Source organism: Herpailurus yagouaroundi, unplaced genomic scaffold, assembly GCF_014898765.1.
Source record: "Herpailurus yagouaroundi ecotype Mexico unplaced genomic scaffold, PumYag 210, whole genome shotgun sequence".
In the NCBI taxonomy this organism is placed as follows: domain Eukaryota; kingdom Metazoa; phylum Chordata; class Mammalia; order Carnivora; family Felidae; genus Herpailurus; species Herpailurus yagouaroundi.
Window position 1 is genome coordinate 8,241,952 of NW_024412441.1, and position 23,709 is coordinate 8,265,660.

At 33.8% G+C, this 23,709-nt stretch overlaps 1 long non-coding RNA gene across 4 annotated transcripts in view; it reads right to left on the reverse strand.

Moving 5' to 3' along the window:
* The window catches only part of LOC121016296 (uncharacterized), an 887,083-nt gene that overhangs the window by 452,575 nt on the left and 410,799 nt on the right, over positions 1-23,709 (reverse strand). For 2 of the 4 annotated variants that reach the window (XR_005784211.1, XR_005784208.1), the window contains one exon: positions 6,251-6,294. The exons of the other annotated variants lie outside the window; for them this stretch is intronic. This is a non-coding gene — a long non-coding RNA (uncharacterized LOC121016296). Of the gene's footprint in view, positions 1-6,250; positions 6,295-23,709 lie in introns of those variants that run through there. 4 annotated transcript variants of the gene reach the window in all.

Genomic DNA, 23,709 nt, shown 5'->3' on the forward strand with positions numbered 1-23,709 from the left:
CAACAAAAGCAAATGTTAGTAACTAGAACTACATCAAACTGAAAAGCTTCTGAATGGCAAAAGAAGCGATCAACAAAATTAAAAGCCAATCTATAGAATGGGATGAAATATTTGTAAATCATATAAGGATTAACATCTAATCTATAGAATGGGACAAAATATTTGTAAATCAGATAACGGTTAACATCCAAAATATATAAATAACTCATACAACTCAATAGTAAAAACAAAACAAACAAATAAACAAAAATTTGATTACAAAAATGGGCAGGGGAACTGAATAAACATTTTTCCAAAGAAGACATGCAACATTGCTGTGTGTATATTCCAGATTATCACAAAAATGTAAGGATTGCTGAAAGATATAGATACTCAAGTTGGCACTTTAAACAATCCCTCTCTTTCCTATAATAATTGCTTAAACTCCTAGACTAGAGGAGGATTTTGGTCAACTATCATAGGTCTTTTTATTAGGCTTCCTTTTTCTCATAATAATATTTATTTTGTTGTCCTTTCTGACAACAAATATTCATTTTGTTGTCTCAAAATAATATTTATTTTTGGTCTTTTCAGACATCTTTCTGCTTGGTGCCAAGGCTCCTTCACTACCATAACTTCAAGCCAACAGATGGATCCTTTATACTTGAGGATATTCATACATGTTGTCTACCTTCGATTTGGCTGCCTCTGCCTTTTGTAACTACTATATCCCCAAATGACCAATGTTGACCCACAGGTAGCAGCCTCACTATGACCCTATCCAGCAAGAAGAAGTTACAGAAGTTAAGAGCTTTCACCCTCAGCAACCTTAAAGACTTAAGGGTAGAAATTGTTCAGGAGGGAAACTATGAGGAAAACAAGGCCAGAGAAATGTAAACAAAATTAAATCTCCTTACAATCTGCAGCCCATTGACAAATCCCTGAGACATGGAGAGAATGATGTTCCTCCAGGAACTCATGGCTGCCTTACTGTTGATGTTTCATTAAAGACTAAAAGCAATATTATCTTAACAATAGCTAGCCCTTCAAGGTCCTTGAGACCTTGCTTTTAACATGCACAAATTCCTGAGAGAATTACGTTATCCCCAACCCCAATTAACTAAAAAGTATATAATCAGTTATTCCTCACAAACCCACAATCTTTCTGCCCATGGGTCCTGTCTCCATGCTATAATAAAAGCACCTTTTTGCTCAGAAGAAGAAGAAGAAGAAGAAGAAGAAGAAGAAGAAATGTAAATGACCAATAGGTACATGAGAAGGTGCTTGACATTACTAATCTTCAGGGAAATGCAAATCAAAACCACAATGAGATACCACCTCACACCTGTTAGAATGGCTCATTAAAAGGACAAGAGATATCAAGTAATATTGGCAAGGATGTGGAGAAAAAGGAACTCTTGCGTACTGTTGGTGGGGATGTAAGTCAGTACTGCCAGTATGGAGAACACTATAGAGGTTCCTCAAAAAATTAATAATAGAACTACTGTATAATCTAACAATACTACTTTTGGGTATATATACAAAGGAAACGAAAATAGGATATTGAAGAGATAGTTTACACTCTAATGTTCTTTGTAGCATTACTCACTATAGCCAAGATACAGAAACAACCTAAATACCTGTCAATATATGAATGGATAAGGAAAATGTGATATACATATACACATACATATACATATGTAGATATATGTATATCACATACATGAGTGGTTTTTTTTGATGCATATATAATGTGATATATATATAAGGTATATATTACTAACATATGTCTGAATATGTATCATATATATCATACATATATGAATATATACTATTACATATGTATGAATATTATTTAGTCATGAGAAAGAAGGAAATCCTTCCATTTGCAACAATATGGATGGACTTTGACAGTATTATACTAACTGAAGTAAGCCAGGCAAAGAAAAACAAATAATGTGTGATATCACTTACATATGGAATCTAAAATTCCAAACTCACAGAAACAGAGAGAACAGTGCTGTTTACCCAAAAGTAGAGGGTAGGAAATCAGGAAATATTGGTCAGAATATGAATTTCCAGTTATAAGATGAATAAGTTTGGGGATATAATGTATAGGATGGCAATTATAGTTTATAATACTTTACTATATAGTTGAAAGTACTTAGAGAGTAGTAGATCTTAAACATATTTACCATGTACACACACAAATGGTAATTAAGTGATGTGATGGAGGTGTTAGCTAATATTATGGTGGTAATTATTTAATAATATATAAGTGTACAAAATCAACACATTTTTATATCTTAAACTTACAATGTTGTATGTCAATTACATCTCAATAAAACTGGAAAAATAATAAAATAAAATAAAAACAGGATATAAAATTATAAAGTTAGAAAACTATAGGTCAATCTCTCTCAAACATATAGATGCAAAAATCCTATATATGTTAATAGAAAACTAAATTCACTGATAAAGTCGTAACATATAATGACCAAATTAGTCTTGTCGTGGAATGGTAAGAAGATAGTTTATTTTTAAAATAAAAGAGAAAAATAAAATGAAAATATCAATAAATGCAGAAAAGGTACTAAAAACATTTCAAAAGGAATACATACAAAATTTATATCTATCTGTAACATAAGAAAATTTCCCTAATCTAAAAATGGATAAGTCAATAAAATGTAAAGCAGGTATAATTTTTAATGGTGGTAGTTTAGATTATTTCCCTTTAATTAGAAAAAAAAAAACTAGATATTCACTGTTACCCTTGGACTTAACATTATAAGAAATAAAATAAAATGAAGAATGATTACAGAATAACAAAGTTGTTTTAGTCACAAATGTAATTATAAATGCATAAAACCCAAAAGAATATTAAACGTTTAATAAGTTTTCTAAATAGAAAAATCTACATACAAAATTAGTTAAATTTATATTGACAAAATATGTGACTTAAAAAATGATACTAATTACAATAAGAAGTAGATTAGAAAATATCACAAGACATGTAAGAACATTAAAGAGAAAAATTTAAATCCCATATATAAATACTTACAAAATTCCTAAATAAATGATGATATAGTCAATTTTTCTTGGGAAAAAAAGGTATAGTAGTTTGAATTATCAGCTTTCTCTAACTTGATTCATATAATTTAATAAAATCAAAATTTCAGCAGCATAATTTTATGGCACTTTACAATTTTTATGGCCTTTCTAGATACCAAGGTTTTTCCTAAAGCTATAGTAATTAGAATAGTTTGGTAATATGTCAGTAAAAATGAAAAGAACAATGGCCTAGAGTGGAGAATCACTTACACATTCACATGTGTAACTTAGTGGAAACTTAGTCTAGGACAGAACTGATATTATATCGTAGTTGGTAAAAGAGAGGCTATTCAAAAAAATAATATTGGGAATATTATCCTACTTGATTATGCAAACATAATTTCAGTTTACTAAAATATCTAAATGTGAGTCACTAAATAATAAACATTTTTGAATATAATTTAAGTGCATACATCCATCAGCTTCTCCAGAAAAAGAGAAGCAATGGATGAAAAATAGATTAATTTTAAAGAATTTGCTCACATGACTGTAGGAACCGGCAAGTCCGAAATCCAGAGCATATCAGTAGGCTGGAAACCCATGCATGCGTTAAACCTGTAGTCTTGAGTCAGAGTTTTTTCCTCTCCAGAAAACCCCACCCAGTTTTCAATTTTCAATTGATTGGATGAAGCCCACTTATGTTATCAAGGGCAACCTCCTTTACTTAAAATCAACTGATTATAGATCTCAGCCATGTCTAAAAATACCTGCATAGTAACACCTAGATTAGTGTTTATTTAAATAAGCAGGTCCTGTAGCCTAGCCAAGTGGACACATAAAACCATCACAGCACAGATTTGAGAGACTTGAGAATAAAGAAGAAACTCTAAAACAAGACACAAAATAAGACACAAGAAACATAATAAAAGCAAAGATTAATAAACAAGGAGAAAGTTATTAAACTTCATTGGTAATCAGGAAGACACACATTAAAGTTTTCTAATAGAAAATATTTAATATCCACTGTATGGATAAAATTAAATTGTTTGATAATACCAAAATTCAAAATGATGCAGATCGAAAACCTTTATTGAATACTAGAAGAAGTTTTAACCACTCTGGAGAACAATTTGGCATATTTAGTCAACTGAAATGTGTTAACTCAGAAATTTTACTCCTAATGACCCAGAAATTTTAATGTTATTCATCTACACCAGAGAAAACTCTTCCCTTTATGTACCAGAAGGCACATCCAAGAATATTCAGAGCAACATTATTTTGTAATTGGGGAAAAAAAGGAAATAAACCAAACGTCCATGGACAGAAGCTTGAGCTATAAATAGCTGCATGTTCATAGACTAGAATATTCTACTTTGACATTGAACTACTTCCATAAGTACACACATAGATGAACCTTAGAAATTCATCGTCAATAATTTTAAAAAGCAATCGTCAGAGCAATACACAATTGCAAAGATAAACATCGTAAAATTATAAAGATGAGCAAAAGAATTATATAAATACAATTGAGGATATAGTCATTTATGGGTGGAGAAACAATGATCAGATTGCAAAAGAAGGAATCAAGGAGTTTCAAGTTTACTGATAATGCTTAATTTCTTAAACTGAGCATTAATATGCTACTATTGGTTATATCTATATTTTTATTTTTAATTTGAAACATACCAAGAAAGAGAATGCATGCATGGGCACACGAGTTGGGGAGGGGCAGAGGGTGAGGGGGAGAGAATCCCAAGCAGACTCCATGCTCAGCATAGAGCCCACTGTGGGGCTTGATCCCACAACCATGGGACCATAACCTGAGCTAAAATCAAGAGTTGGAAGCTCAACCAGCTAAGTCACCTAGGCAACCCTATTTTTATTTGTTTTATTTATTTATTTTTTGACAGTGTCTTCTGTCTTTTTTCTTTTATATATTTATTTTTGAGAGAGAGGGAGAGTGTGAGCAGGGAGGGGCAGAGAAAGAGGAAGACAGAGGATCTGAAGCAGACTTTGTGCTGATAGCAGACAGCCAGATATGGGGCTCCAAGTCATGATCCATGAGATAATGACCTGAACCAAAGTTGGACTCATCACCAACTGAGCCACCCAAGAGGCCCTACTATTATTTGTTTTAAACTATGTATGTTTAAACATTATTATGTATATATTTAATATTAAAAGAAAATTTTGTTCCTGGAATCCTTCAAATTTGTAATGTTTAAATAACTTTAGTGCTTAAAAATAATGTTAATTCTCACTCAGCAATACCCTTGCCAAAATGCAGTACTGGTGACTAAATACAAGCTTTTAAGAAAATATGTAAATTAAGAGCCTTCTAAGTTGCTCAAGATCATCTTTTCTCTTCTGAGTTCTCCTACTTCTTCATTTTCTTAATATCTCTTACATATTTCTCACTTTTACTTGATCAAGTGTACATTATTCCAAAAGCCCATACTTTATAAGTTTACAGTGTAAAGTTTACCCACTATTTTATATGCTGTAATGGGTGCCCTGGTCCTACAGCTGGGGTAGCTATTTATTTTCTGGTTTAGCATAGTGTTGTTTTCCACTTAGTATTTGACAATAAAATGAAGAAATCTTTAGCTTAAAACTTCAAATTTGGCCATTGAAAGTCATGTGATATCATTACAGTGAGTTCAATATTATTCTCCTAACAATACTCTGTTGAAAATAAGAAGTTATGTTATATTTTGAACCCTTTTAGGTTATATTTGATACTAACAATCCCTGTATAACTACACAGGAGAGCTGTGAAGATCAATATATGACTTAAGTTGTTTTGTTTTCCTTCATATCTTATTTCTTTGACCTTTAGAAGATTTACAATGGTGAATTTAGTTTTCAAAAAATGATTAAATACTCACAAGGTACTTCTGCTGCTGTTGTTTTGGGCCAGATCAATCTAAGATGTTTTATATTTGGGTTGATAAAAACATAGTCTTAAAACCATTGTCTCCCCACCAAATAATGTCAGGCTTTCTGCTAGTAAGGTATCAGGGCTAGGATAAATAAATATTTCCTTCATCAATGAGTAAATATAAGAATGTTTTAAAAGAGAATGATGAGGGCGCCTGGGTGGCGCAGTCGGTTAAGCGTCCGACTTAAGCCAGGTCACGATCTCGCGGTCCCTGAGTTCGAGCCCCGCGTCGGGCTCTGGGCTGATGGCTCAGAGCCTGGAGCCTGTTTCCGGTTCTGTGTCTCCCTCTCTCTCTGCCCCTCCCCCGTTCATGCTCTGTCTCTCTCTGTCCCAAAAATAAATAAACGTTGAAAAAAAAAATGAAAAAATAAAAGAGAATGATGAGTTTTCTGTTTTGAAGAGCTATGGAAAAAAGATCAATACAGGCATACCTCAGGTTTGGTTCCAGACCACCACAGTACAGTGAATGTTGCAATGAAGTCAGTCTAATAAATATTTTGGTTTCTTAATGCATGTAAAAGGTATGTTTATACTACACTGTAGTCTATTAATGTGCAATAGCATTATATCTAAAGAATAAAACTTTAATTAAATACTTTAATTAAAAAAAAAAAAACCTCTATTGCTAAAAAATACTAACCATTATCTGAGTTTCAGCAAGTTGTAATCTTCTTGCTAGTGTGGGTTCTTAGCTCAATGCTGATGGCTGGTAACTAATCAGAGTGGTGGTTGCTGAAGTTTGGGGTGGCTGTAGCAATTTCTTAAAATAAGACAACAATGAAGTTTGTTGCATCAGCTGATTCTTCCTTTCACCTGAACACTTAAAGGCTATGGTAGGGTTTTTTTTTTAATTTTTTTTTTCAACGTTTATTTATTTTTGGGACAGAGAGAGACAGAGCATGAACGGGGGAGGGGCAGAGAGAGAGGGAGACACAGAATCGGAAACAGGCTCCAGGCTCTGAGCCATCAGCCCAGAGCCCGACGCGGGGCTCGAACTCACGGACCGCGAGATCGTGACCTGGCTGAAGTCGGACGCTTAACCGACTGCGCCACCCAGGCGCCCCTATGGTAGGGTTTTTAATTGACCTAATGTCAATGGCATATATCTTTAAAAAAATAAATAAGAGGTACTAATTCTATACTTTATTCATATGTTAGCCACATATCTTTGACAAATATCGTGTCATATTTCTGTCTTCCTAGCTCCACAGAAGCAAAAAAACAGATCCATTTCACCTTTTGGGATGAGCACTGGGTGTTGTATGGAAACCAATTTGACAATAAATTTCATATATAAATAAAAAAAAATAACATAAAAAAAAATAAACCACAGAAAGAAAGGCATTTATGTTATTATTATTTGGGAGACAGAGGAAAGGGTAAATTAATTAATGAATTACCTTTGCAAAACCGAAAATAAGTTTGTATTTTCCATACTTCCATTAACTGGTTACTAATCATTGTAATTAGAAACTTTTTGGCACATTTTAAAACATGATAAACTGATCATTGTGTGTTAAATAAATTGCACATTCACATATGAAAATCCAAAGATACCATTATTAAAACATAAACAAGAGTCCAAAGGTCAAAGCCATCATATAGTCACACAGTGATTCTAAAATTCAGTGTATTAAAATTCAGTTTATGATTGTGGTTAAAAAAATAGATGATAATATTGGCTCAGCACATATACATTCCATTTGTGATAAAAAGCAAGTGACTGCAGAAAATCAGATCTATGATCTACATCCCTAGAAGGAATGGGGAAAATTTTTAAAAGTGTCTGGTATGGTAGGCAGAAGCATGGCCTCTCAAAAATGTTCATATCTTAATTACTGGAACATGCGAACATGCTATTTTACATGCCCAAAATGACTTCTCAGCTATGATTAAACTAAACATCTTGGGATCAAGCGATTATTCTGAATTATCTGGGTGGGCCCAACATAATCACAAAGGTCCATACCAGTGAAAGGGAGGTAGGCAAATGAGAGAAGGAAAAGTAACAACAGAAGCAGAGGTAAGACAAAGAGAAAGAGGGGAATAACCATCTGACAGTACTAGCTGCAGGCTTTGAAGATGGGGGATGGGCCATGAGCCAAGGAATACAGAATTCCTCAAGCAACAGGAAAAAGCAAAGGAAAAAAAATTCTTCTCCAGAGCCTGCAGAAGAAATGAAGCCATCCCAACACATTGATTTTCACCCAGTGAAAGCTATTTCAGACTTGTGACCTCCAGAACCATAGGCGAACAAGGGTGTATTAAGCTGTTAAGTTTGTGGTAATTTGTTATAGCAGCTATAGGAAACTAGTATAACTAATGTGACATAGATACTTATGTGGCAAGTTGTCTACTAGAGACATAACAGGTTAGACAAATATTCAGGATTCTTCTTATGGCTTTATTATTCAAATTATCTTTACTCTCTTAATGTTTATATATTGTGCTGATACACTGTTATCAATCAGTGATAAATCAAACAGACAAATAAATTTGGCCATGGAGAATTGAAATAATATAATAAATAAGTTAAATTAAGATCTTACATCCAGAATTCTGTACCCCAAAAACAAAGCACATGCCTTTCTTTCTCCCTAACACACATGGGAGAATCAGAAAATCTGCTATAATTTATGCAACAAATAAAATTTTGATAATGATAAAAGGCTAATTACACAGGACACATTCTGCCCAAAATGTACAAAACTATAAACTGATAAGAGATTTCACTTTCAAAACCCAATCAACCAGATATTTAAAAAATACTATCCTACACATGTTTATGTACGTTATGCTTGTAGAGGGTCAAGGTGGTTCAGTAGAAGAGTTAGTGTATTTTAGCCTGCTTTGTTCTAGAAGGATCTCTTCTCCTAATTAATGATCACATCAAAATAAAATTGCAGAATGTCAACATCTATAAGATGTAGTCCAAGTTATATGTAAATGAAAGTTATATTCAGATAAAATTTCTTATCCTTTTGAAATTTGAGGCTCATGAAAAGGCAGAAAATAAACATTCAACTCAAAATATTACAAAAAAAAGACTACAAAAGGAAAGTGAAGGAGAAGAAACAAAACAAAATAGAAGAAATAAAATGCTAAGTTATGAAAACTGAAATAGGTGATTTAGGAATTAGAATGACAATTGCAGCAGTCTACAAACCCAAGAGGTGGCTGTTTAAAAAAATTAAACAAGAATGAAATTAGATCCCTATGCTAGACCACTCACAAAATTAACTTGGAAAGGATTAAAGCTTACATGTAAAAACAGAAAACTTCTAGAAGAAAATGTAAGAAGTTCCTTGATATGGGTTTTGGCAATGATTTTTGGATATGACACCTAAACCACAGGAAACAAAATTAAAAATAAATGAATGGGACTATTTCAAACTAAATGGCTTCTGCACAGAAAAAAAAAAATCAACAAATGAGAAGACAATGGAATGGGAAAAAACATTTGCAAATGCTCCATCTGATATGGAGTTTATAGTCAAATTATATAAAGAATTCTTAGAACTCAATATTAGAAAAATAAATAATAAAATGACTATATGTATAATAAAAGCTACAATTTAGATAAAATACTATATACAGAGATCAGCAGATAGATATAGATGGGTAGATAGGTAGATAGATAAATAGGTTTGTATACTTATGGAAGTTTAGAAGTCCCAAGATCTGCAGCCAGCAAACTGGAGACCCAGGAGAACCAATGGTCTAGTTCTAGTCCAAATATATAGGCCTAAAAACCTGGAGAGCTGATTATGTAACTTCCAGTCTGAAAGTCAGCAGGCTCAATACCCAAGAGAAGTTGAATTTTCTGTTTGAGTCTGAATGCAGGAGAAGACTGATGTCCCAGCTCAAATGGCAGGAGGATCTCCCTCATAGGCTTTTTGTTCTATTCTGCTCTTCAGTTTCTTGGCTGAGGCCAACTCACATTAAGAAGGGCAATCTGCTTTATTCAGTCTTCCTATACAAATGTCAATCTCATCCAGAAATGCCCTCTTGGACAAAACCAGAAAAATGTTTGGCCAAATACGTGGGCATGCTGTGGCCCAGTCAAGTTGACACATAAAATAACCATCTAATAGCAATGACAAAATAAATTTGAGTATCAACTTACCTTAATTGTATATGAGCAGAACACAAGATGCACAAAAACTAAGGTAATTCAAGGATGAGGATGGCTGGCTGGCTAGGTTGGTGGAGAGTGTGACTTTTGTTCTTGGGGTTGTGTGTTCAAGCCCCATGATGGGTGTGGAGATTGCTTAAAAATAAATTTTTTTTAAAAAAAGCTAATTCAAGGATGATTTAGTAAAGGTATATGCAAGGTGCAGGGAAACTACAAAGCTTGATAAAATACCCTAGAAAGAGAATGTTGAGGACAAGACAACCATCAGTAATCCTGATACTGAGCTGAACTGCAACGAGGAAGTAAGGGTAATGAGTACCTAACTCTCCTCTACTCCAATATTCTGATGGGGGTCCCCATTAACTGAACCCAATAGGAATCCAGAGGGTAAGGGATCTCACTTATATAGTCCATACAGGTCAGTCTGGTAGGGTGCAAAGAGGCAAGTAGGAAGACCATAAGACTAAATCTGTGAATCTTTTTACTGTCAAAAATATAAAGTACAAAAATTGACTTGAGCAATAAAAATACTTCAAAACTCACAATTGTGGAAAAACTGAAAATATTATGAGAATATTGCCTCAAAAAATAGCTCCTGAATTAGATGGTTTTATGGTAATTTCTTCTAAGATTTCCAAAGAAAATAACATACTTTATGAACAAAAAATGTTGAAAGAATACTTAATTTTGCAAAGTACCATGACACAATATAAATCCAACTCAAAAAAGGGGGGGAAAATTGGTGGAAAATCTCACTTGATAATATAAACATCTAAAATAACTAATAAATCTGGACAGCGACATGCAGAAAAATGAACCTGGACCGCTTTCTTACACCATACACGAAAGTAAACTCAAAATGGATGAAAGACCTAACTGTAAGACAGAAAGCCATCAAAATCCTAGAGTAGAAAGCAGGCAAAAACCTCTTTGACCTCAGCCACAGCAACTTCTTACTCAACACATCTCCAGAGGCAACGGAAACAAAAGCAAAAATGAACTATTGGGACCTCATCAAAACAACAAGCTTCTGCACAGTGAAGGAAACAATCAGCAAAATTAAAAGTCAACCGACAGAATGGAAGAAGATATTTGCAAATGACATATCAGATAAAGGGTTAGTATCCAAAATCTATAAAGAATTTATCAAACTCAACACACAAAAAACAAATAATCAAGTGAAGAAATGGGCAAAAGACATGAATAGACACTTCTCCAAAGAAGACATCGAGATGGCTAATGACATATGAAAAGATGCTCAACATCAGTCACCATCAGGGAAATACAAATCAAAACCACAATGAGATACTGCCTCACACCAGTCAGAATGGCTAACATTAACAACTCAGGCAACAACAAATGTTGGCGAGGATATGGAGAAAGAGGATCTCTTATGCATTGCTGGTAGGAATGCAAACTGGGGCAACCACTCTGGAAAACAGTATGGAGGTTCCTCAAAAAATTAAAAGTAGAACTACCCAATGACCCAGCAATTGTACTACTAGGTATTTCTCCAAGGGACACAGGTGTGCTGTTTCAAAGGGGCACATGCACCTCAATGTTTATAACAGCATTATCAACAATAGCCAAAGTATGGAAAGAGCCCAAATGTCCATCGGTGGATGAATGGATAAAGAAGATGTGGTATATATATGTATATGTGTGTGTGTGTGTGTGTGTGTATATATTACATATATTATATATATGTATGTATATATATGTATATAATATATGTACATATATACAAATATATATATACATATATACATACATATATACATATATTATATATGTAATATATATGTAATATATATGTTATATATATGTGTTATATATGTATTATGCTATGTGAAATAAGTCAGTCAGAGGATGACATGTGTCATATGACTGTAGACACATAGGTGGAATTTAAGACACAAAACAGATGAACATAAGAGAAGAGAAGCAGAAATAATATAAAAACAGGGAGGGTGACAAAACATAAGAGACTCTTAAATACAGGGAACAAACTGAGGGTTGCCAAAGGGGTTGTGGGTGGGGGATGGGCTAAATAGGTAAGGGGCATTAAGGAAGACACTTGTTGGGATGAGCACTGGGTATTATATATAGGGGATGAATCACTGGAATCGACTCCTGAAATCATTATTGCACCATATGCTAACTGGGATGTAAATTTAAAAATAATAAAATAAATAAGTAAATAAATAAATAAAATCAAAATTGACTTTTAATTAAAATTTAATACATCAAGGCAGAGCAGTGTTTTACTCTATTTGAAAGAATTATAAATTATATTTAAGAGTGAATTTCTATATTCATAAGACAAATTGGTATAGTCACTTGGAAAACATATGGAGGTTCCTCAAAAAATTAAAAGTAGAAATACCATATGATCCAATCATTTCATTATTGGGTATTTACTAAAAGAAAATGAAAACTTTGAAACTACTTTGAAAAGATATGCACCTTTACATTTACTGTAACAGTTACAACAGCCAAGATACGAAAGTAGCCTAAGAATCTATTAATAAATGAATGGTTAAGAAAGATGTTTTGTGTATGTATATACACACACATATACACATACACAATAGAATATTAGGTCTCCATAAAAAAGGATGAGATCATGCCATTTGTGACAACATGGCAGGATCTATAGGGTAAAATGTTATGTGAAATATGTCAGACTGTGAACTACAAATGCCATATGATTTAATTCACATCTGGAATCTGAAAATCGAAACAAATAAACAAATAGCAGAATCAGACCTTTAAATACAGAGAACAAGCTGATGGTTGCCAGAGGGGAGAGGGTTGGGAGAGTGGGTAAAATGGGTGACGGGGAGCAAGAGATACACCCTTTCAGTTATGGAATGAATAAGTCATGAAAATAAAAGGCACAGCATAGGAAATATACACAATGATGTAATGGAATGTGATGTAAGGAAATATAGACAATGATTATAATGATATTATAATAGCATTGTATGGTAACAGATGGGAGCTATAAAAATAAATTTTAAAAAGATACCACACTAAATTAAGAAAAACACATGATTATTTCTATATGTACAATTAAGGTTTTAAAATAAAAGTGAATAAGGTTTTCTATAAAATCACAGAATAACTATAAAGAATGTATACCTACAAGATGAATAAAACCTAACACTTAGAATATGGTTAAAAGTTTCTTTATTAAAATGTGTGTGGGGGAAACCTACAATGCTGTAGGTTTCATTATTATTTTAGTATTATTATGGATGATTTCTGCCTTCTTAGCTGGAGTGCCAGACGTGTCAGTGAAGAAGGCATCCTGGTTAGTCAAGATCTTGCGTTCACCAAGTGAATAAGAGATGAGCCATTTCTCTGGGTCCAGTTGGCATTCCTGACCCACAGAATCGTGGAAAATTATAAAATAGTTGTTTTCTTTTAAGTCAGTAGGTCGGTATAATTTGTTGGGCTGACCAGATGTGAATCAAGGACTATAAGACTGGCTTCAGTAAAAGAAGATGAGGCCAACACAGCAATGTATTGAGGACTGAGGGAGGAGGAAAAGAAAGAGAATGGGGGCTGGGGAACAGAAGGGAGCCCAGGGAAGAGAAACGGATGGAATAGGAGAGGTGAAGGGAGGGGAAGGACAAGGAGAGAAGGAAGCTCATAAATGAATAACTCTATGACCTGATTTGTATCCCTAGATCTATCTGATCTGGAGTTCCCAGTTATTAGACACAGTAAATGTTCCCATTTTCAAAAGTGAGGCTGAGTTGGATTTCTATCACAACAGAATTGTAACTAAAAAGCTGCTCCCAGTAGAGGGCCTACTCTGGCTATTTACAGAACTCCACAGCAGGATAACCGCTTGTCCATTAACCTTCTTAAAATATTGATGTGGATTAAAGTGAATACTGGGAACGTGAAATTCAGTTCAATTCCCACAGGTTTGTTTTGTTTTCCTAGGGAATGAATTGTATGGCAAAACTAGGTCATCAAGGTTTGTGATTGGTGGAAATATAAACAGAAGGAATTGAAAGGGAGTTTAATGTTATTTCTCTTGAAATTAGAGGTTACAAGCAATGGGCATAAGTCACATAATCAATTATTACTATTTTCATTTTAGTTCTTTTTCTAACTGTGTTACCGTTGCTAGATCCATCTTCAGAAAAGACATTTACAATTCAGAACACCTAAGAGATTTCTTAGTTTTGATTCTACTAGAACTATAGAGGGGAAAAATGTTTCAATTATTTTGATCTAATGAGACTACCAGAGTTCTTTGCATATGTAGCTTTTCTTCAGCCACTTTCAAAATGAAATAAAATAAAATAGTCTTTGAACCCTATCCTCTTACTAATCACTTCCATTTTCCATATTTTTGCAAACTGCTGTGTCTACTTACAGAAATGTATCACATTAGTCCTTTCACAAATATAAGGAAATAATAACGCATTGGACACTGTACTATAAAAACAACCTCATGTTATATTACAATGGAAATATCAATAAACAGTTTCTACAGAAGGTTGACCGTAGAAGAGACAGAAGGAACAGGGAAATCACCTAGTTGCTTAGTCATTTTGAAGTCAGCTAGATGTGAAATCAATGGTCAGCGAAGAATATGGCAAATGCCCAAGAAGCTTGATGAAATCAATCAATCTAAAGATTTCCTTTTTTCATGTAACAACAAAGCCAACAAAATTTAAATGAGAATTTAATCAAGAATAGATTTATTACTAAAAAATTACTTTATTTGTAATTCATTCACAAAGGCTGGATAATACAACAACAACTTCATGTATTTGAGAATAACTTTTCAAGTTTTCAAATGTACAAGGTTCATTTTGAGAATAATAGAGAATTTTAAAATGTTGAAATGTATTTAAACTTTCAAAATGTTGCAGGCATTGTGCATAATAATGAATTAACCAAATCTATAAAAAAGAAAGGTTCCTTTCTTTTAAGCTTTTTCATTTATTTTGAGAGAGACAGAGACAGTGAGTAGGGGAGGTGCAGAGACAGGGAGAGAGAATCCTAAGCAGGCTCTAAGCTGCCAGCACAGAGCCTGACACTAGGTTCAAACTCACCATACAGTGAGATCATGACCAAGAGAGTCAGACACTTAACTGACTGAGTCACTCAGGCACACCAAGAAAGATTCTTTTAAAAAGAGGAATTGATATAAGCATATAAGATTATATACATTTAATATGACAGTTATTATGTTAAAAAGAAGGAATCAAAGTATGTAAAATAAGTCTATCTGCATTCAGACCTACCTTTTTACCTGTGGATAATCAGTTAACTTTTACTTTAGTAAAAGAAAAAACGTGCACACACAAACATTAAAACAAATGTTTAAAAATTGTAGACAAGACTATTTAAAGTGATACAGTACCCTGATTTGAACAATTTTTCTGAAGACAAAAGCTAATGTCTAATGGGTTTCAAAAGGCAAAAGCTAAGGTCTCCCTCAGGAATCAGTGTCCATATGACTAGAGCTGATACATGAGTACCCCAGCTTTTTTAGCCCTTGACCTGGATAACTCGCAGCAGCCAAGTGCTGGGTAACATATATTGACTGCCTTCTCTCCCCTGTTTGACTTTCCCACACCCAAGAATAACTTAGTACACTTCCCAGTAAACTACGTGAGCAAAAATCTTTATTTCAGTGTCTGTTTTCAGAGAATCCAAAGTAAGGTGTATGATGAGAATAATTCTTATTCTTCTGAAATTATGTTAACATTTTACATTTCTCTAGGTATTCATAAACTGCATTTTTTTAAATTTTCATTGCACTCAAATTTTTAATTGCAAATGTAATAAATGTGTTTTTTAAGTTAAAAACATTAGAAAAAGTTAAGTGTCATCTCCATTTTTATTCTTGCCTCAGTGAGGTAACCCTATTTCTCCAAGGTCTAGTGTATAACTTTCCACAACTTCTTTGATGCTCATAAACATATACATAATCTTACAAGGGATTTCTCTTTTTTGTCTGTCATATAACATAAGTTTAAGGTGTACAACACAATAATATGATGCCTGTTATACTGTGAAATGTTTACCACAATAAGATTACAGGTATAAGGTTACAATATATTAAACTGGTTAATATATCCACCAGCATACATAGTTACCATTTTTTTATGTGTGTGGTGAGTTTTAAAATTTATTTTCTTAACTTTTAAGTGTGTTAATACAGTATGGTTAACTACATTCACTTTGCTGTACATGAGATATCCAGAATTATTCATATTATAGCTGGAAGTTTGTACCATTTGACCAATATCTCCACATTTCTCCCACCCTCCCCAACCAGCATACTAATATTTATTTCCAAAATTCAGCTTTTTTAGATTCCACATATAAATGAAAACACAAAATATTTGTCTTTCTTTGTCCAAATTATCTCACTTGTCATAATGGCCTCAAGGTCCAGCCATGTTGTCACAAAGGACAGGATTTCCTTCTTTCATATGGATGAATGACATTCTGTTATATAAATACATAACACATATTCTTTATCCACTTACCCACTGACAGACACTGAGCTTGTTTCCATGTCTTGGTTAATGTGAATAATGGAGTGTAGATATCTTGTCAATACAGTGACTTCATTTCCTTTGGATATATACCCAGAAGTGAGATTGCTGGATCATACGGCAGTTCTAGTTTTGTGAGGAAACTCCATATTGTTTTCCATAGTGGCTACACCAATATACATTCTTGTTAACAGTGCATAGGCTTCCCTTTTCTCCACATTGTTGCCAAAACTTGTTATTTCTTCTGTTTTTGATAATAGCCTTTCTAACAGCTGTGAAGTGGTATCTCATTGTGATTTTGATTTGCATCTCCCTGATGATGAGTGATGTTAAAACCTTTCATGTACCTGTTGGCCATTTGCATGACTTCTTTGGAAAAAATGTTAATTCAAGTGTTTTGCTCATTTTTTATATGGATTTTTTTTCTGAGTTGTATGAATTCTTTCTGTATTTTGGATATTAACCTCTTATTAAAACATGGTTTGCAAATATTTTCTGACATTCTGTAGGTACCTTTTAATTTTTGTGAATGTTTGTTTTACTATGCAGGCACTTTGTAGTTAGATATAGTCCCACTTGTCTATGTTTGCTTTTGTTATTTGTGCTTCTGACATCATACCCAAAAAATTGTTGCTAAGATCAGTGTCAAGAAGGTTTTTCTCCTTGTTTTTCTTCTTTTAGTTTTACAGTTTTGGGTCTTCCCCTTTTACTTTTGTCTTTAATCCATTTTGAGTTAATTTTTGTGAGTGGTGTTATTAGGGGTCCAATTTCATTCTTTTGCATATGGATATCCAGTTTTCCCATCACCTTAACTGGAGAGACTATTCTTTGCTCTTTGAGTATCTTGGCTCCCTTGGCACATATTAGTTGACCATATATGCCTTGGTTTATTTCTGGGCTCTTGATTCCATTGGTCTGTGTTTGTTCATATGCCAGTGCCATATTGATTTACTTACTCTAGTTTTGTAGTATGGTTTGAAATAAGGAAGTATAATACCTCCAAGTTTGTTCTTTTTTCTTGAGATTGTTCAGCTATTTGGGGTCTCTTGTGGTTCCATACCAATTTTAGGTTTTTTTTCTATTTCTGTAAAGAATACCACTGGAGTTTTGATAGGATTGCATTGAACGCATAGATGGCTTTGCTTAGTATAGACATATTAACAATATTAATTCTTCCAGACCATGAATATTTTTCTTTCATATTTGTGTCTTCAATTTCCTTCATCAACATTTTATATTTTTAATGTGCAGATCTTTCAGGCCTTTTGTTAAATTTATTCCTAAGTTTTTAATTTACTTATTTATTTATTGTTTGGTTTTGATGCTACCATGAATGAGATTTTTTTTTTCAGATATTTTGTCAGTGTATAGGAACATAACTGACTTCTGCATTTTGATTTTGTATCTTGCAACTTTACCAAATTCATTGAATAGATCTAACAGTCTTTTTTTGGTGGTATCTTCAGGATTTTCTCTATATAAAATCATATCTGCAAACAGAGATAATTTACTTTTTCTTTCCAAGTTGAACACATTTTTTTTCTTTTTTTGCCTGATTGCTCTAACACTTCTAGTACCATGCTGAATAGGAGTGGTGAGAGTGGATACCTTTTCTTGTGCCTGATTTTACAAGAAATGTTTTCAATCTATCACCATTGAATATGATATTAGCTGTAGGTTTTCCAAATATGGCCTTTATTATTTTGAGTTACATTATGTCTATATTCATTTTGTTGAGATTGTTTTTAATGTTTATTTATCTTTGAGAGAGATAGACAGAGCATGAGAAGAGGAGGGGCAGAGAGAGAGGGAAACACAGAACCCGAAGCAGGCTCCATGCTCTGCACTGACAGCTCAGAGGGACTCACGAACATGAGACCATGACCTAAGCCGAAGTCGGGTGCTTAACTGACTGAGCCACCCAGGTGCCCCTAATTTGTTGAGTTTTTATCATTAAATGATATTAAATTTTAATGGTTTGCTGCATAAATGAAATAATCATGATTTTTTAAATTTTAAATCCAAGTTAGTTAACATATAGTGTAAAATGATTTTAGGAATAGAATTTAGTGAGTCACCACTTACATATAATACCCCATACTCATCCGAACAAGTGCCCTCCTTAATGCCCATTGCCCATTTAACCCATCCTCCCACCTAACACCCTGCCAGCAACCCTCAGTTTGTGTTCTATATTTAAGAGTCTCTTATGGCTTGCCTCCCTCTCTGTTTTTATCTTATTTTTAGTTTTCTTCCTCCCTGTTCATCTGTTTTGTTTCTTAAACTCTACATATGAGTGCAATCATATGATATATGTCTTTCTCTGACTGACTTATTTGGCTTAGCATAATATACTCTAGTTCCATCCATGTTGCAAATGGCAAGATTTCTTTCTTTTTGATCACCAAGTAATATTCCAGTGTGTGTGTGTGTGTGTGTGTGTGTGTGTGTGTGTGTGTACACTCACATCAAATCTTCTTTATGCATTAATCAGTCAATGGACATTTGGATTCTTTCCATACATTGGCTATTATCAATAGTGCTGCTATAAACATTGGTGTGCATGTGCCCCTTTGAATCAGCACTCCTGTATCCTTTGGATAAATACCTAATAGTGCAATTGCTGGGTCACAGAGTAGTTCTATTTTTAATTATTTGAGGAGCCACCATACTGTTTTCCAGAGTGGCTGCACCAGTTTGCATTCCTACCAGAAGTGCAAAAGTGTTCCTCTTTCTCTGCATCCTCGCCAACATCTGGTGTTGCCTGAGTTGTTAATTTTAGCCACTATGACAGGTGTGAGATGGTATTTCATTGTGGTTTTGATTTGTATTTCCCTGATGAACAGTGAAGTTGAGCATCTTTTCATATGTCTGTTAGCCATCTGGATGTCTTCTTTGGAAAAGGGTCTATTCATGTCTTTTTCCCATTTCTTCACTGGGTTATTTGTTCTATTAATGTGGTTCATCACATTTACTGATTTGCATATGTTGAACTAGCCTCTCATCTCAGAGATAAATCTCGCTTGATTATGGTATACGATCTTTTAAATATGATGTTAAATTCAGTTTGTTTTAGAAAGTGGAGCAGGGTCAGTAATGTATCTTTTAAGACATTTTAATACCAAAAAGTGAAGCAAGTCACTCCATACCATTGACAAAGACTTTTGTTCAGTGTAACTTACTGGCAAGGGGTAATCGAGTGGACAGACAATTCAGGTGGTATGTGGCCTCTATTCTCTGCCCATTCTCTACACCTATCCAGACCTTAATCTCCAGCTTTTATGGATCAAGGGGCATGCTAGTGAGGTCACAGGATAGTGACACACTTTCAGTGTGCCACTTTAGGGACGATCAGGACAAGACTTTCTGCATTCCAGTCAGGGCACACATTAACATCCAGGAGGCCTGGGACACGTAGCCCCAAGAAAGGTCATTGTGAGGACATGAACAAGATGGAGAGCCAAACATAGAGTTCACTAACAATTTGTTAAGGATTTTTGCATCTATTTTAATAAAGGATATTAGTCCATAGTTTTCTTGTAGTGTCCTCCTCTGGCTTTGGAATGAGGGTAAGGCTGGCATCATAAAATGAGTTTGAGAATCTCCCCTCTTCCTTTTGGAAGACTATGAGAAGGATTGGTGTTAGCTCTTTGTAAATGTTTGGTAGAATTTACTGTGAAATCATATGGTCCTGAGCTTTTTTTTTTTTTCCTGAGAGGATTTTGATTACTGAATTAGCAGATACTGGGATGATTTGGGGGCCTGGGTTCACAGGAGTCTACATGGATTCACCTAGGGCTATAGGAGTAGGTCTGGTGTTAGGATGGGCTGGCTCTTGAGTCTGCCATGAAGTCAGATGGGGACTTCATTCGCCCTTCTCCATGAAGTGGGGGCCTCAATTTGCACTATGCTGCCTGGGCTTGGGGAAGGGGTGATGAATGTAATGTGCATCTATCCTTCTACCCTCATCAATAAATCTTTTCTTATTTCTGTGCTTGACCAGGTACTGTAATCCCTCACCTAGACTCCTTAGCTTTTGTGAAGGTATTTTTGTGCATGGAATGTTGTTCAAACTGACATTTCCAGGGAAAAGAAAAGCACTAGAAACTCCTATGTCACCACTTTGCTCTCACTTTTTTTAAATGCTTGCCTTCTTCTTTCTATTCCTTCTCTAATGTGTAAAACTTAGTCTTATGTTGAATTTTTTTAGTTTTTTTTTTACTGTTATTGCCACTATGCCAATTCTTCATCTGTGAATTATCAGTTTATACCCCTTATCCATTATCTATTGAATTGTTAAAAGTGTTTTATACTATTCTGTAGAGATTCTTCTGTATTATTTATATCTATGAGTTAGAATAATGTTTTTTTAATTTTTATAAGGTTTATTCATTTTTAAGAGACAAAGACAGAGCATGAGTGGGGGAGGGGCGGAGAGAGAGGAAGACACAGAATTCGAAGCAGTCTCCCAGGCTCTGAGTTGTCAGCACAGAGCCCAATGCGGGGCTCGAACTCATGGACTGTGAGATCATGACCTGAGCCAAAGTTAGATGCTCAACCAACTAAGCCACCCAGGCGCCCCAGAATAATGTTTTATATATTATTTAAGTTGACTATTTATTGTGATCAAAATAGTACGATGTTAAAAAAAGAGTATAGGGAGGGAGTTCATACAGTATATATGCATGTATATGTGTGCATGTATAAATGTAGACTCAAATGAAGAAAAAACTTAATATATGATAAAAGTGATATTTCATTTCCAAGAGGAAAGATGGTTTATGTCACTGATATAATGAATAATCTCTAAGAAAATAAATTTAGACCTATATCTCACATCACAAAAGTATATATTGGGTGAAGAAAAAAAAAGTAAGAAATAGGAAAAGCAAAAGAAATCTTCAATTCTCTAACTCACATGTCTTATCAGAAAAATATGGATATATAAACTCTCACAGTAAAAGTAAAATAATGAATATGAAAGCTCTTATCAGAAAAATAGAATAAAGTCATCTGTAAATGCAAAACAGAAATCTTATATTTTAATGAATGAGTTGCTCCATTTTAGTGAGTATTTTGCAGCTAGAGCTATCTATTCAGTTGTAAGGTACAGGCCACTAAACTTCACATAAGTGTATACTGTAAAAGCTTCTCTCAATAAAAGAGAATTTACAACAAAAAAAGAGGGAAAAAAAGTTGTTATACCTTGGTGATAATAATGCAGGCCATTTGCATAAAGGGAATATGAAGGAGAAATTTCTCCAGCAGATTGTAAGATATAAGTAAAGCAGAGGAAATTTGCTTTCTTCTCATTAAATCCAAGAGAAATTATTCATCTCCATGAATACAAATGAAAGCTTTCCAAATAGTGTGGTCATAACATGGTAATTAAACGCCTAGTGCCAGCCAAATTCCTTCATTTTTCTAAATTATAATAATTACAATTGACCATTACTGATAATTACAGTGATCAGAGTCAAATTCCAATTTTTCATTCTCTTTTCTGTAATAAATGTGTAACTTCCTTCCAGTAATCTCTACCAAGTTTTCTTTTTACTTACCCAAATCCTTTGTGACCTTTTACTTCATCTCCACACAAAACAACTCTCTCTTCATCCTCTCCTACATTTTTATTCACCTCATAATAATAGTTTATATTATTGGATTTCCCTCAGGGACTAATCAGGAGGTGTTTGGCTATAAAAGCATTGTATCAAGGTACACTTAAAAGATTAAATATATAAATTAGTATTTCAAAAAAGGTTCTATGTATTCTAAGTGTCTGAGTCATTTCAAACCCACATATTATCCCTATAATTAAAATAAGAACTATCAATCAAAGATCCTAACCAATTTCTTGGGGAAAGCACACAAGTTAAAAAATAAATGATCAGCTAACCCTTTCAACTTTACATAAATACCACATTTCTCTGCCCATACAGATGTATCATTTTCCTAACTGGCATAAATGACAGAAGTGGTGGTTTCTGTTGTGGGACTTTACAAGGATTCCCCACAAATCATACCTTTAAAGTTTCTTTCCTCTTGAATTAATTCATTCCCTTCTGCAGATGTCTTCCTTGAAAATGTAAGTGCCTCTAAGTCTAGCTGCCCCTAATCATCCTTGGCATTAAGTTTATCAACTAGCGTCTTTCTGGAGTACTAACTCAGAACAAGTGTTTAAGGAATTCTGAAGGCCATTTTGGCAATCTGAATCAAAATTTTGATGCATAGAAATTTTAAGCCTGCAGTAATAGCTATGAAAAGGCACAGATAAATGAATATTTACTGTAGTGTGCTTTATTACAGTAAAAAAAAAATTGAACAACTTGTATGTCCATCAATAGATAACTAACAAAATTATGGTATAAATATAGAACAGAAAACATTTAGATACAATAAAATTATTATACACACACACACCATATATATATATATATATATATATATACACACTTATTAACATGAGAAGTTGTCTACAACATGTAATTCCATTTATATATAATCGAATGTGTTTGTGTATGTGTGTAAACAAAGAAAGGAAAGAATCACAACCACATGTTAACAGGGCTTTATCTGAGTGGCAGAGTCTCAAGTAACTCTAATCTTTTATAACTTTTACACAATTTTTATATTGTTATATATTTATAAAGGTGTAGCATGAGGCAATCTTCAAGTAGATCTAATTCAATTGCCTCTATTTATCATTTATAAATATATATCTACTGTTTACTTTCTGGATTGATTGAATCATGTCCCTATAAAAATCTACAACGTTCACAGAAGAAAAAAAAAAAAACAACTATTAGATTCGTGTTCCCTATCTAGACCATTCCAATATATTTATCCTGTGATACAAAGACATATTTAACTGAAAAACTTATTCACAATTTTATACTGTGCAAGGCTTTGCCTCTTATTCAGAGACACTGTAGCCTTTATCAAACCCAATTCTCTGGGAAAAAATGGAAGGGACGTGTAGCAGAACTGTGTTATTTCCTGTAGATAAATAGAGGCTTCAAGTGAACCTCCAGAAGCAGATACTCTGTGGAAATTTACTGCTTACT